The 16,118-nt window shown below is 39.5% G+C and overlaps 1 protein-coding gene across 1 annotated transcript in view; it reads right to left on the reverse strand.

Annotated features, from left to right (window-relative positions):
* LOC105917155 (zinc finger protein GLIS1) overlaps positions 1 to 16,118 on the reverse strand; it is a 67,469-nt gene that overhangs the window by 42,618 nt on the left and 8,733 nt on the right. The gene's annotated exons all lie outside the window — the stretch shown is intronic.

Raw genomic sequence — 16,118 nt, forward strand, 5'->3', positions numbered from 1 at the left:
ATCCCAAACAAAGCAGCAAATATACAACAGAACGACTGAAAAAGGAACAAAAAAATAAAATCAAGGTGTTGCAACAGTCTGATCCAGAACTCTGCAGGCTTGTCAAACTGTGCTTATATTTATATGTTTCATAGACTAAAGACCTGGTGGGTCCTAATTTCTGTCCAATGCTTCCAGAAAACAACTGCTTGAACTGATTTCTACTAAAGATAGTTGAAGAAGTTGTTGTCTCATGGGGTGTACTTTTTCAATTTGGCTTCATCTTTGTTGAATGCATAATGGCAGCAGGCCTGGGCTGGTAACTGGCATCCAGATGGGTCAAGGTTTTTAAAAAGTTAGGCTTTTAAAAGCTGCTAAATCTTTCCACCATGCCGGGTCTTTGCTTTAAGGCAGACTTATCATACAAAATGTACTTTTCTAGCTCTTAGAGGAGCAATAACTAAGAAATGTACTGCAAAATTTACCAAAATCATTCTCATTTCTCACCCAGGATGACAGTAACATTCCATATAAACAATCGGTCCTCTCCATCAACAATGTCTTTGTCACGTTTTCCTCCTTTCAAACCTAGAGGTACGGTCCGAAACGACTTCAGTTCAGTGTAGCCTGTTTTTACTTCCTGGTTCCTGAGCCAATCATATCAGAGTTCCCAGGGTTCCCAAAACAGAGCCAGCATTTGGTATTTTACTTAGGCAAAAGAGCTGCAGCCTGCTAAACATGGCTGCCACCAAGAGAAGCGGACCAGAAATAGAGGAGAATACAAGGTTATATATCTATCCTGTGGAAGTGAACATTCAATGGAGTTTCACAACAGCAGAAACAGCTTATTAGATTCTTGTCATTGGCCAGATGTTATACTGATTTGAGCCACAAGGGGTCGTTATTACTTATTGCTCCTTTAAATACATTTTTTTTGTACTTGGAGTCTCTTGGAATGCAACACTTTTAATGTAGTCTCTCCAGGTGCGGAGTAGATAGCTTTATATTCTGTTTAGGTCGTACTTTTCAAGCTGTTCAGTTTTCTTAGTTTTCTGTTACGTTTTTTTGAACAATTACGTTACAGTATTTTCTGCTGAGTTGCTAAACAAGCTCATGGACTTCTGGCTTACTGATTTCTCAGTAGTCCAAGCTGAAGGATGCCAAAACTATAAGTGGATAAGGGAAAACGTTTGGTTGTTTGGTGTATTAACCCACATCATTCAGTACACCGTCCCCCAGCATAATACAAAAGTGCCCAATTGGGTTGGAGTGCTCTGTGGTGGGGTATGAAGTGCCTCATTTAGATTTAAAGAGACGGCACCAAAATTAGTTGCTATCAGAACAGGGGTAAAAAGGGGGAACACGGGGATAAATTAACGAGGAATTCAGACCAAAGCATTGCTGTTTCACTTTATATAGACCACAGCTGGATGACTTCAATGTGAAAAGGAAGAGTTTTAAAGCACGATACGTCCCCTTTAAATCTAAATATGTCAGACGTATCAGTGAATGCAGTGTGAGAATCTCATGCGTAAATGAAAGTGTGGCGTCCATTGTGTGTTTTATTACACTGGAGGTTTGATTTAGATATACGCAAAACCTGGTGAAGTCCAGATCATTTCGATCACGTGTCAAGGCCCGCGGGATGAATCCGCCTCGTCAAGGTAATTTATCCGTCCCTCAAGAGCCAGAAAATGCATATCATGTCATAAAGTACAGGCATATATCCTTTTAAAGTGTAAAAAGTGGCTGAAACTGTGCCTCCTGTTAGCGAATGATTTTTTTTTAACTGTGTAGTAACAGCATCCTGCCACTAGATGTCGGTTTTCCCACAACACATTAAAACAACCCAGAAAAGTCCAAAAAGAGAAAAAGTGACACAAAAATTAATGAGTTTAAAGTTTAACTCACATCAATATCAACTTTGTTTGCAGATAAACTTTTAAAATGGGCCTACGGGTGCTAATTTTATGTTACTGTGAAGTCTTTTTACATTTTTTATGTGAATGAAATTATGAAATCAAAAGTGTCATCTATACAGGTGCAACCGGCCCTTTTAATTACTTCAAAGTGGCCCAATATAGGAATTAGTTTGATGCCCCTAATTTAGATCATGTGCTGTTACATAAAATCCTGCAATTATAAATGGGTGTACATTCTTTCTCACAAGACTGCCCCTAAATTTTTTTTTTTTTTGTTATTTATTTAACGCCATAATAGAAGTTAAGAGTATAAAACTCTAGTTTAGTTTTCACCTTTCTTTTTACAGTTATTTCACACAACTGCCTCAAAAGGGCTCAGAAGACAAATGTTTAAAATGTGTTTAAAGTGGTGGACTGAGCCTTCAAAGCGCCGCATTACTCCATGTCGGCCAGACTGAGTCAGGATCTTCAGAGATGTTGTGACTCAGCTGGTGCAGCGGTTTAAAATCCCCAAACGTGCAACCTGACGTGTTTCACTCTCTGACTTTTAAACCTCTTATTTTTTCAGTTTGACTTCAGCACCATTTAGCGCCCAGAGTTGCACATTTGCAGCGAGTGTAGAGACCACGCTGGCAGCCGATTGCCTGAAATTAGGATTAAAGCCCCGCCGTTGCAGGGCAGGGAAACCGGGCTGAAAATGAAGTTCTCCTCGCCCCTCTCACAAATACAGTAGCTCTACTGTCCTTCACTGGTTATTGGCAGTGACTTGTTCTCCTCCATCTGCCAGATATTGATGATCTAATTTGCAGCCGGATCCCTGCCATGTGCAATTAGTCATCGGAGCGCCTCAACAGGAATCCATGCTGATGAAATCCCGTTGATCCTTTATGGGCTATAAACCATCGCAGCTAAGAGGATGAGTAAGTTCACTTCTGTAGTTATATTAGCTGATGATGGAGTCACAAAGTGTAGGTTCAGGCCCGTGTTTCCTGGTATGCTCTGGTTTACAGTTTTATGATTCTTCCCGTAAATCGCTGGAGTTCCCCCCCCCCCCCCCACTTCCCCCCACCGGAGTCGTGTACCAGACCAGTCATGGGAACTGTGGTTGGATCTTAATTAGAGAGACTGCGATGTGTCTGTGCCTCAGCAAACTCAACGGGATTAATAGCAAAGTGGTTTGGTGTGACTGAAGAATGATAATTGCAAACCACTACCTGCTGGCTTTGAGAGCTGGAACCACTATTAGCCATTTGACAGCAAATAAAACCATCAAAGACCAAAAAAAAAAAAAAAAAAACCCAACCATGTATATAATAATCACCCAATTGTTCGTAATCGCATCCGCTCTTCCACAAATGTATCAGATTTCCAGCTGTAAGTGCAGCTGTCTGTTCTCAAAAAAACCCTTTGGTCGTGATCCAGAAAGAAGAGCCAGACAGTGAAACTAAGAAAAGTGTCCCACAGACCTTGGAGCGAGCCAGCGAGCGCTGTAAAATAGCAGCCTCATCTCTTTTGGTCTCTTTTAAAGATTCACTTGCTGAGGTTAGCTAAACACAGCTGTGGCATTTCAGGACAAGCTAATATGTACTTATCTCAACAATAAGCACAAAGGATTTTTTTTTTACATGCCTTCTAGTTTAACTGCAACGTGGGAAAGATTTTTTTTTTGTTGTTGCTTTATTATTGAAATGAGCCTAAACCCACAAAAACCAACATTTCCAATTATAGTCCTCATAAATCATACTCTATACTAATAGTTATACTCTTATTCCTCTACGTGTTAGAGGAGATCAGTGATGCTGGATGTGATTAATATCGACATGTTTAAGGGTATGTCCTCTTTCCCTCAAACGTTTTCATGTTTGTCACATTACAGCTACTAATTCTACAGGATTTTATGTGATGGACCAACAGAAAGTAGTCCATATTTCTAAACGGGAAGGAAAAAGAGAAGTTTTGTCATTTGTTTTTTATAATCTGAAGCGTGGAGTGCATCATATTCAGCCCCCATCAGCTTTTATACCCTTAAAGGAAACGTGTGTGTCTGTGAAGGCAACAATACAGCAGAAAATCCTTTAGAGTCTTTAAGAAACTGTTTTATAATGATTAATTTTGTTTTTGCCATGGAGTTGCTTAACCACCAAAACAGCAACCGTAGCCAGGTTTAGGTTTTTGCAACAAAACCACGTTGCTGAAATGGAAGATGTTAATTTCATGTATTTATAATACTTGCAAGGTCTTTGCAACAAGCTAAAGACATTAACACTGTCTTGTTAAGCGTTTCTTTATGTTTCGCCCACATTTATTTCATAGTGCCTTAAAAGCAATTGTTGAATGAAAGCCCTCTGCTCTGGTCAGATTAACTTTTTGGCCTCCAACTAATATTGCACGTCAAAAAGAATACACCATCACCATAGTAAAACATAATGGTGGCAGCATTATGCTGTGGGGAGGATTTTCTATGGCAAGGACACAAAAAGCCAGTCGGATCTTTGCTAGGAAGATGGATGGAGCTAAATACGGAGCAGTCCTGCAAAAAAACATGTTAGAGGTAACTAAACATGTAAGACGAGTGGAGATTCCCCTTCCAGCAGGAGAACTTTAAACATGCACCTAGAGCTACAACTGAATGATTTAGATCAATGCAGACTAGGCTGTTCTAACATGAAGTGTCTGAATGGCCCAGTCAAAGTCCAGACATAAATCCAATCAAGAAAATGTGACAAAATTGAATAAATGTGACTTGTAGACCCTAGTTTGAACGTTCTCTTGACTTGGCTTGAGCTACTTTGCCAAAAGAGGGTACACTTTTAAAAGTAGATGTGCAAATATGGAAGAGATATACTCCGAAAGATGTGCAGCTGTACTTGCAGTAAAATTGGTTTGAAAATAAAAGTATGTCACATTTTTCTGTTTTTAATTTGTAAAGAAAATTCTGAAAGTCTTTCATCGTTTTCTCTCCATGTTTCCACAATAAGGCTACACACTGCTTTGTTTTAGACCCTCAAACAAAATCCAAGTGGGATCCACTGAACTTTTCCTAGAGGTACACCTTAACTCAAGCCAACAATAAATAACGCAAAATCTGCCTTCAAACATTTAGAGAAATTCTCACTATAGAGTCAATTTGCCTTAAAAAAAAATGACAGGACACGTGGTGGGAGCCCAACAGATTTACTTTCACCAATGGAGCCTTACTGCTTTCGCCAAAATCGGTTCGCTTGATTTCTGTATGCAAGAAGCTTTACTGGATTTTATTCTGGTACTCTTTCATGTTAAATGGACCCAAAAACGGGAAGGTAGAATAAAGAAGAGAAAAAGATGAGACAACATGGCAAAAGTGAGAAAAGGTGAAAAATAGAGGAGAGGAAAAGGAGAGAGCAATCTAACATCCGATGAGTCTGCGTCTACAACTGCAAACAGAGATATAAAAACAACAGCAAAACCAGCCGATAAGCTATTACAGGTACAAACAGAAGAATATGCAGTATTATTTAATATGAAGTGTATAAAGTGACAGCTAAAGCTAATAATAGGGGTTTTTCATGTATAGAAGTGAGTCTGTAAGTACCCGGATCCAAGCACCTGTACGTGTTTGTGAGAGTGATTGTGTATGTAAGATTTATCAATGAGAAAAATGCTCAATAGTGGTTGTGAAGAGCCAAAGACCCGCCGCCCAGAGCACCGAGGCAGACGCCAGGGGAACCAGAACCCCAGATGCCCAAAAGGACCCCCAGAGCAAAGGTGCCCAAGAGGGACCAACAGAGGGAAAGCTGCCTCCCCATCCCAGGGCAGAGCAGAAATGAACCTCAGGAAACCCCCCATCAGCCACAATGTCGACACCACCGGCACCCAGCTTCACTCAGGTCGGATCCAGCCATGGCCCCAGGGACCCGAGGCTCAGGGGCGGCCCCCCACCTTCTTAGGAGTATGTAAGATTGTGACTCCAAGACCACAGTAGCCAAATTCCTGCTGCTTTACAAGCTGCTGTACTAAAGGTTTTCCTTTAAGGTGTTAAAGACAGACAGTAATCACCCAACACTGCAGTCCTTTAACGCTTTAAGTCTCTGTATCCTCAAACTGAGGAAACAGGGACCCAACATACTGAGTAAAGGGAAATTAAACACCAATTTTCCATATTTCCAAATGAAACAGGCTGATTCAGCGGAATCTACAGCAACAAAAAAACATGTTACATTTTACACCCATTTTGCAGCCCTCAAACTTAAATCATATTTAATCCTGCCTTTAAAACAAAAAAAAGCTGACTTCTCTGTTTACAACGCTGCACAGGTGCAATATATCAAAACAAGAAAGCTAAACCTCATAAAGAACTCTTTGACTCTGTATCAGAGAAAGAACTCGGATTACGCAACTTGTTCAATAACATCCATTTGTGTGTCTTTTTAAGAGAACACAGGAGACCAGTTTCCCAGTAACAAATAGTCGGCTGAATAGTGAGCGTTTACACTTCCCCAAACAATTTCTGCAGCAGGTTCTCCCTCAGATTACATTAATCTGTTGAAACTAATTCAGTGGGCTCATGGTGCTCAGTATTTAATCTTCTATCAGATCAATTATCTGTATGTGTCCATTTCAAATGAAAGGATTAGTGTTTATCTTGCTGTATCCTGCTAACCTTTACACAAATTTACACCATGTCATCCTGTTCTGACAGCTGGTCCCCTCCAGCTTAGATCCTGGATGAAAATATTGTAAAACAATGTGTAAAAATTTAGGCTAAACTGTCCTATATGTAATGATCAGAATATATAAGTGGGCACAGATGGGTCTTCCAAATGTACAATGACTCAAATGAAACCGTCAATTCAGTCAAAAGGTGTCTTAAGGAAAACAAAGTCAAACATTTAAAGTGGACATTACAAAGCGTCACTTTCAATCCTCGAGAATATGTGTGGACCGAGGTGGAAATGTGCAAGATGTGCTTACAAACCTGACTTAGCTAAACCAGTGAGGGGATGTTCTGCAGCTGCCCAAAACATATTTTCTAAAAAGCTTTAAAAATCTTTTTTTCTCCTCTACACTAGTTCTGTCAGAATGAATGGGACCAAATGCCAATTAACTATTTTGAGAAGCTTGCGGGAGGAACCCCAAAGTGTTTGGCCCAATTATTCAATTTCAAAGGCAATTCTACCAAATACTTTATAAATCTGTGTAATAAAATTAAAAAATAGTTCAAAAATAAAAATCTTAAATAATCTTTCAAATGATTGGGCCATTTAGCAAATATAATTTTCTCCCAGCAGCTATAAGACTCTATAACCATCCCTGATCCCAATAAACTCCATATGTTGTTTACATCCCTGGTATTATTTGTATAATTCTCAATATTCTCATAAATAATATTTTTTTTAAACAGAAAGATTTTTATATTTATAAATGATTACACATTTCTTGGAATCTAAATTTGCTACTTTTATAACTGTAGAAGTTTTCCAGTATATCTCAGTTTCATTATTATTCATCTTTATGTGTCTACGCGCTTCTGTTTGCCTTTCACTTTGCTGCTGTAATACATTAATTTTCCCAACAAAGAACAATAACAGATATTTCTATTCTATCGTAACCCTAACTGACCTCAACTAGGAAAGATTGAGTCTGATTTAATGTCAGACAGTGATAGAAAAGGGTTATGTGTCTAAAGAAAGGTTAAAAGAAGGTTAAAAAAGTAAAGAAGAGTTCTCCGAAATGAACGAAGCTGTTGCGATTTTTAAAATGAGAACATATTGTGAGTTAAATAGTGGAAACGGTCATTATTTATGACTTTATCATTGATTAGCTTATCATAAGATCAAGTTCAGTCTCATCTGAGGGGCTTCTACTGTTCAGTTCAACAGGTCCCCTAAAAACTAATATCCTGAATGAATGTAGAAAATTAAAGACAAATGAGTGTGGCTGTCTTTCATGACGGAGAAATTACGTTATTAAAACTAAATACAGTTGTGGACCAATTCATTGACAGCACTGGCAAAGATGTGCGAAGAAAACACTCTTTTAAATAAATGATTTTTTTGCCAGAGTATATTCTTCCATATTCCAAATAAAATAAAATAAAAACTGTCATTACAACTTTACCACTGGCATTATTATTTGTACCCCTCCCAATCCATTTAAAATAAATGCAACAGGGACATTTTTTAAAATTTATTCATAAACGTTTTAGGTTGATTAGAGGTTCTAGGAACTTCCAATTTTAAATTCTGTTTCCCAGGGGTATAAATATGACGTGACACAGTGACCCACTGGTTTAGCCGCTGGCCGCTGGGCTGCATGAAGCCCCATATTTATCTTGTCACCAAACACTGTGAGCTAAGTGAGATAAAAATAAAATCACCAAAGCTCACAGTTAGAGAAAAACCTTCTAGAAGTTAGAGCTTTTCAAGACTGCTTGGGTTTAAAACAAAGGATGAACATTTGGAAGAGTGCCCCCCACCGAGGGATCTGTGTTGCTTTGGGTCTGTTTCTCTTTCCAATGCTGCTTCATCGTTGCTCAGGATTTACTCTAAATACACGCAGACCCAAACATGGCCATCACATCCAGCAGATGCAAGCAATTAGCAATGTTTTTTTTGGGGGGTTTTTTGCATCACTTTGCAACTTTTCCTCTTCTCCCTAATAGAAAATATTTTCTATTAGGGAGATTCAGGCCCTTAATTTGACAAGGCACTCATAAGGAACAACATCAGCCGGAATCAGTGACAGATGTTTCTGATGCACAGCTGCAGATTGTGAAAGATGATGAAATGATTCATCGCTTTAACTGATTCATTTGGAGATAAAACAGATTTTATTGTGATTCTAAATGATTACATGTGGTTTGTGTAAATATGCCAGGTATTGGACTAATTTGTGATAATTTATCTTGATATGGTTGCATCCTGTTCTTCTTAGGTTTTCTTATTGAAAACACAATTTTAAACATCTTAAAGAACTTATTTTATTGGACAGATCATTTTAAAATATCAGTTGGTCTTTGAGAGGATTTTACTTTGTGTGAAATTCACCCGGTTAAGTTTTTTTTTTTTTTTTGTAAAAAGAGCAATGCAGGAGGTCACTTTTTTCTCTTTTTATCCTACATCTATTTTAGCATCATCTCTCACCGCATCATATTTATTTCACCAAATCTAAACGTCACAATCAGCTGTGGTTTTTCAGTATCCAAAGGAATTCGCTCTGGCTATAATTTACATAAATATCCATAAATCTGGGTGGACTTTACCCAAAACGTATGCATAATATCTGCAAAACTGTTTGAGGGCAGACAGCTGCTATCAAAGTGGTGATATTTTAGGACCAGTTCTGCCTTTGGGGGAATTTGAAGGACGTGCAAACTGTGCTTTACACGCATTTATAAGTGAAAATATTGTCAGGAAATTCCCCTCGAAGTTTTGCAGGTTGGATCTCAGCCCGGTGGCTAAACAGAAAATCATAGCTTTCATACAACATCACTGGTTTTAAAACAAGCACTAGCATTGGGAGTGACTGTGTGTGACGGGGAAAAGCAACAAAAAAAGGGAAGTTTTTAAGAAGGAATAAACAAAATAAGCAGCAACAATAACAATAATAGTTGCATTTCTTTTCCTTTGTAAAAGCAATGAAATCATACTTTTTTTTAAGTTGTTGTTTCTTGACATTTAAAAAAAAAAAACCTGTTGCATATTTGCTTCAAGTTGTCATGCCGTTAGAGTCCAACATCAAACTAATTTAAACATAAGATTTAACTAAGATGTAATTAGATTAAATCTAATGATGTGTGCATTTAGATTTAAACCTGAATAAATACACATTTCAGTTTTAAAATTATGTTTTATTAGTTTTAAGGGAATAAAGTTATCTAAGCCTTCCTGGCCCTGAGCTCAAGTTAAAGCGTGTCGTCAAAGCTGACCTGTAACGTGTGCGCTGCAGCGCTGCCAACCAAAAGGTGCACAGAAAATCTGGAGACATTCGTGCCACAGTTGAGGACCACATGACAGGAAGGTGGCACCTCGTTTCTGGGCCGTTTGCTGAGCTGACGCTCAGACTGCAGCCAAGTCAGGGAGACTGAGTTAGTTTTTCTCCAGACAGGAAACCTTAAATCTTTTAAGTGGCTGATCAGCTTAATGAAGAGGGCCAGTGTGGAGCAGCAGCTGAAACACCTGAAGAATGAGACTTTATCTAAAGATGAAGCTTAGCCAGGTGACAGAAATGCTGATGTGTGCAGAACCACAGCATGATACTGGACTGAGAAATCACAACAAATAAGAAGAACCAGAAAACCAGGAGTGAATGCTGCTTGTCGGGACTTTGAAGCAATCAAACTGGTTCCCTTATATTGGAAATTTTTGACCAATCTGTATAATATAATTGAATTTGACTTTGTAAAGTGCCTTGAGATGACATGTTTCATGAATTGGCGCTATATAAATAAAATTGAATTGAATTGAATTGAATACCCAGCAGACACTTTGATCACAACGCTGTTACACACTGAGACACCTAAAAAAAACCTGACATGGTTGCATATGGGCCTGCAAGATTAACGTGAGTTGAACTTCCAGTTTCCAGCCGTCACGGTTTAGAGACAGACACCCAACCCTTTTCTGATCAGAATTGTATAAAAGCATTCTGGATGTTTCATTTGCATCAGAAAAGAGACAAATATTAACAAGTTAATAAGTCGAACCCACTGATTAAAGTGGTTGCAAACCGTAGATTTAAACCATTACTTTAATAACAGCAATTGGTGTCCTTTCTTTAGTTTTTTACTCTGTGTGTTTTTCTGGATATATTTGCAAACAGTAAATGTTGTCTTCTTATGCATGACGCTTCTTGCTTAAAAATAGGGCGTTTTCTTCTACGTGGTAGAAGAAAACGTGCAAAAGCACACTGTGGAAGAAGACGACAGTGTTTAAAATGTCTTATTTTTGCAAAGTAATTCCAGTGTGCAGAGCCTGAACTCCGGTCAAAAAGCACCCCGTCACCAGGGCACTGGGTGTGGATCAGATTCAATACAATTCAATTCAATTCATGAACCATGTCATCTCAAGGCACTTTCCAAAGTCAAATTCAATCAGATACAGATTGGTCAGATACAGATTGGTCAGAAGCAGGTTGCATCAAGTCTCTCCAAGCAGCATTCACTCCTCCTGAAAGAACATAGAGCCACAGTGAACAGTCGTCTGCATTGTTGATGGCTTTGCAGCAATCCCTCATACTGAGCATGCATGAAGCGACAGTGGAGAGGAAAACTCCTCTTTAACAGGGAGGAGAACCTCCAGCAGAACCAGAACCAGGCTCAGTGTGAACACTCATCTGCCTCGACCAACTGGGGTTACAGAAGACAGAGCAGAGACACAACAAGACAGACAAAAAAGCACAGAAGCACACATTGATCTAGTAATCTGTTCTACATTAGATGGTAAAAGAGGATGATCTGTCTTCTCTGGATGATGTCTCAGCTAACAGAACGCCAGACCAGGTGTACCTACTATGAAGAGAAAAAAGAGATTCAGCCTAACATTCTGAAAGCTCTGGACATTGTTGGACCGTCTAGATTGACATGTCTCTTCAATGTCGCACAGAGGACCAGGCCAGCAACGTTGAAGTAGCAGACCTGAGGCGCTGTCTTGTTGTGTCTCTGCTCTGTCTTCTCTAACCCCCAGTGGGTCGAGGCAGATGACCGTTCATACTGAGCCTGGTTCTGGTTCTGCTGGAGGTTTTCCTCCCTGTTAAATGGGCGATTTCCTCTCCACTGTCGCTTCATGCTTGCTCAGTATGAGGGATTGCTGCAGACCCATGTACAATGCAGACGACTCTTCCTGTGGCTCTACGGTTCTCCAGGAGTGAATGCTGCTTGTCGGGACTTTGATGCAATCAACTGGTTCCCTTATATAGGAAATTTTGACCAATCTGTATAATCTGATTGAACTTGACTTTGTAAAGTGCCTCGAGATGACATGTTTCAAGAATTGGCGCTATATAAATAAAATTGAATTGAATTGGTCCCTGAAAGCTTACTCTGGGATGTTGTAGAGGAGGCTCTGACTGAGAGTCGAACCTCGGATCCATAAGGAGGAATGTGGATCTCATCCTGGTTGTGCAACGCCGGATCAGATCTTTACTTTTGCAGAGTTGGTGAAGGGCATCATGGGAGTATTTGTGATGCTCATGGACAGGATGTTAAGGAGCAGTCGTGGAGAGGAGGGTGTCTCAGCAACTCATCTTTACTTGATGACATGGTTCTGTTGAATTCATCAGGCCATGACCTCCAGTGGGAGGTTTGCTGCTGAGGCAAGCGGCCGGGATGAGAGTCAGCTCCTCTAAGCAACGGATCAGGCCGTCTTATAGACACCTTCCTTTTAGAAGCTCTCAGGGAAAAGTGTTAAACAACCATCGCTTTATATGTAGTTTCCAGATTGGGCCTTCCTATCATCTTTGATAGAGTTGTTTTTCGATATCGAAAATGTTCTGAACGTTTGACTTCTTTCCGGTCTAATCCTTGTACCTGATCAAGAACAGGATTTTGCAGTAAGCGAAATAAAATGTATGTTTTAAAAGCCATGTGCAGTAAAGTCACATATCTGAGAATTATTAATACATTCATCAAAGATTTACCATAGGTTCCCTCAGATGCCTCTTCCTTCATCTGCTAATGGGTTGATTTATAGGTCTATAGGCTACAGAACTATTATATTTCATATTTTCACGTGCCCAACTAGAGAACAGCGGGCACAAATTTTGTCCTGAAAAAACTGACCACAATGGGGACACGTCTGTCTCTCTCAAAAGATGACCCCCAGGTCCTAATTTATAATTTTGTGTTTTTCACAGAGACGTCACATGAAGAAGTAACAAATGCTGCTACAATTATGACAATTTTTTATTCTAATACACTCAAAAAAGTCTCATATTTCGACCAAAGATGTCGCCACTACCCGAGCGGATGTGCCAAGGCAAAATATTTTCAAGCAGCTGTGGATTTGTCCGAAACTTTCAGGAATTTCACCTGGAATGAATGGCAGAGGTTCAGTCCAACCCACAAGAGAGAGTCTGTGGACCAGAGACAGCGGCGGCGGCGGAGGGCCGATGGACCGGGTCAGAAACCCGAGCGCACTCACGGGGCATCTGTTAAATCTATCCTCTGACGGACTTAAACTGCTCTGATGGGCCCTGACTGCCTCTTTCCAAACAGCTTTTGGGTGGCATTCGGCGAGAGGGGAACCCTGTGAGAACAGAGTACGTTTCACCCGCTGCGGTTTATAGGAGGCGATGTTTGGTGGACCGTCAGGGTTTCAGGCGGCGGATCCGTCAGCTCAGCGTTGAGCAACACTTTCCAGCTCTCCTGCGCATGATATCATAGGAGGCAGTGAGTGATGAACACAGGAAGGGGTCCCTGGAGAGCCCGAAATTTAACGTTTATTTTTCCTCTGCAACATTAAATTATTAGCATCATAACGAATCTGCCTTTGCTGCCCGAATAAACAGGAGAAAGTCATGATGTCACATTGGGAACAGCCTCTGTCTCCGGGTTATTTAACCCTGAAACATACAGAAGACCCTTTAGATATTTCCATTGTGCCTTCTTTGTCAAGAATTATACTTGTTTTAGCTATTCTCAACCGTTTTCTAGAAAAATAAGCTCTTGTGTTTTTGAGTTGATGAATGAACCTCTTTCATGCAGGTTATTGATTTCTCCTTTTACCTTTTTTCGCTGCACCTACATGTTTCAGATCATCAAAACACATTTTAATATCAAAGATATTCTGAGTAACTACAAAGAAAACAGTTTAGAAATGATTAATTTATTTATGTAGGGCAGAAAGAAAGTCATATAAGTCCACCTGGAACAACCCGAAACCTAAAAAACTGCTTGTGTCCCTCCATGCTGGCAGCTACTATCATCAAGCATTTGTGACAAATGTCTATGTGTGTTAGGGCTGGACGATATAGAAAAAAAGCATGTTGATAAAATAGAAATCCTATTGATCGATATTGATAATTATCAACAAATTCAAAACATTTATTTTAATTGCAGCCCTGGCCATTTTATGCTGTTGCTTAGCGACATATTTTTAGATAAAGACACAAACACTGAATTCAAACTCAACCCTTTATTCAACAAACTTTTTACCAAAACTACAACGATTTGAAAAATTAAAAAGAACATGTGTTCGCTGAACTCTTTGAAGGGGGTGGAGCTTAGTGATGGAGCGTTCCTGGGTCTGCGTTGTGATTGGTTGGGAGGATGCAATGACTGTAATATTAACCTACATGATAGAATACAAAATAAGTTATTCTATTGAACCTTTTATTGACCCCTCTTTTTTTCTATCATCGATATGTGTTTATCGATCGATATATATCGTTATTGAATTATCGTCCAGCCCTAATGTGTGTTTTATAACAATTAGAAGGAGTTTGTCTCTCTCTTATCTGCAGAACCGTTTTAATTCAGCCACGTTGGAAGGTTTAACTGTTGCGTAATGCATGTAAGCTTGAGTTTAGAGTCACAATCTGATGGCTACACGATCTCCTACAGGATTTCCAGCTCAAAAACAGGAACCAGCCTTTAAGAAAATGGGACGGGGGGCCTTCCATCATTCGAGGAGAGCTAAAGGTAGAGTTGCTGCTCAGAAGGAGTCAGCTAGGGTGGTTCAATCATCTAATTTCTCCTGAGCACCTCCCTTTGGAGCTTTTATGGTTCATCCCACTGGGAGGAGACGCTGGGGAATATCCAGATTACGGAGGGGCTTCATCATAACCCATCTGGACTGGAAAGGTCTTAAAAATCCCCCGAACTGAGCTGGAAACCTCTTACCAGCCTCCGACCCAATCTCAGCTCAGATGAAAAGGCTGGATGGAGAAAATACTGTTTATTGTATTACTAGATGAAGTTGAAATGGGAGAAAAGGGTTCCCACCGGTGCCAAAGATCACTTCAGGCAGACAGCTACAGCTTTCTTTGAACGCCTGTGATACTTTTGAGGTCTTTTTCAACACGAATGCAGGGGAAATAGAGAAAAAAAAACATCAAAGGAAGTCTTCTGAGTTAAATAACACTGTAAATGTGGTCTTGTTTCAGGGTTTTCTCAGCACTTTGCAGCTAGTATTTAAGCTAAACCCACATTCTGACCAACAATTCCTGCTCAGCATCATTTCAAACACATTTTTTGTCCTAATTTTACCCCCTGCCGTTTCATCCGAACCTCTCTGCAGCTTTTAAAATGTGCGTTTTGCTCTATGACGTAAATCAGCTACCCTTTATTGAACGTATGAACGCTGTATACCTCTGCTGATTCTGCAATGTGGCGTCATTAATCTTGACATATTTTTATAATGTTTTACCTGCTATGTTTATTATCCATGCATGTTAGTCTTAGGTCGCTCCCAGGAATAATATTTAAGAAGAAATCCCTCAACACCAGGTCTGGCCTTCTCGTTACTGTACCTGTCCCAACATAAACGAAGATAAAAAAATAAAATAAAAATAGCACCGTGCTTCTACTGACCGTTGCAATATTTCTTTAAAGGCTTAACTTCAATTGGACCAAATACTTTTCTATTTTCTGGTGTTAAACCTTGAGTTTATTAAATAATCTGGTTAATGGGGCATTTTATTTCCATGCAGCTCCATAAATAAAACCCTGGGTACCAGCGTTCCTTTCGGTGCCACAATACAAACCTCTGCTTCATGGCTCCTGACCTTTTCATAGTTAAGTAAATATTTACCCTATACGGTAGAGATCCAAAAATAATTTGAAAGATGGCTCAATATTTATGGCAAATATGGATATTTGACACGTTAACGTCACATAATAGCTGTCACAACTATGAAATTTACCCAATCTTTCAGAAATGTTAAAAAATTATTTTAACACTGAAAGAGCTGCACGTATTTCTGGTTGGTGCTGTTGTATTCAACAAGAGACAATAATCTGCTGCATTGTTTGTGCTCTATGTCTAGATTAAGGAGTAGAGTTGAAGGCCAGGAGCCTTTTTTTTTTTTTTTTTTTTTTAAAGAAGAAGAACGACACGCCTTGCAAAAATCTCACAGGACGATAACCACTGATGAAACCAAGCTTGAACTTCTGGGTCACAATTCCAAAAGATATTTTTAGCCCAAAAACACACAGTGGGGCATGGAGGTGGCAGAACGATGGTCTGGGGTTTACGTTTATTCAGATAGAATTACCATTACCATCTAATGTAGAACAGATTA

Source organism: Fundulus heteroclitus, chromosome 6, assembly GCF_011125445.2.
Source record: "Fundulus heteroclitus isolate FHET01 chromosome 6, MU-UCD_Fhet_4.1, whole genome shotgun sequence".
Lineage (NCBI taxonomy): Eukaryota > Metazoa > Chordata > Actinopteri > Cyprinodontiformes > Fundulidae > Fundulus > Fundulus heteroclitus.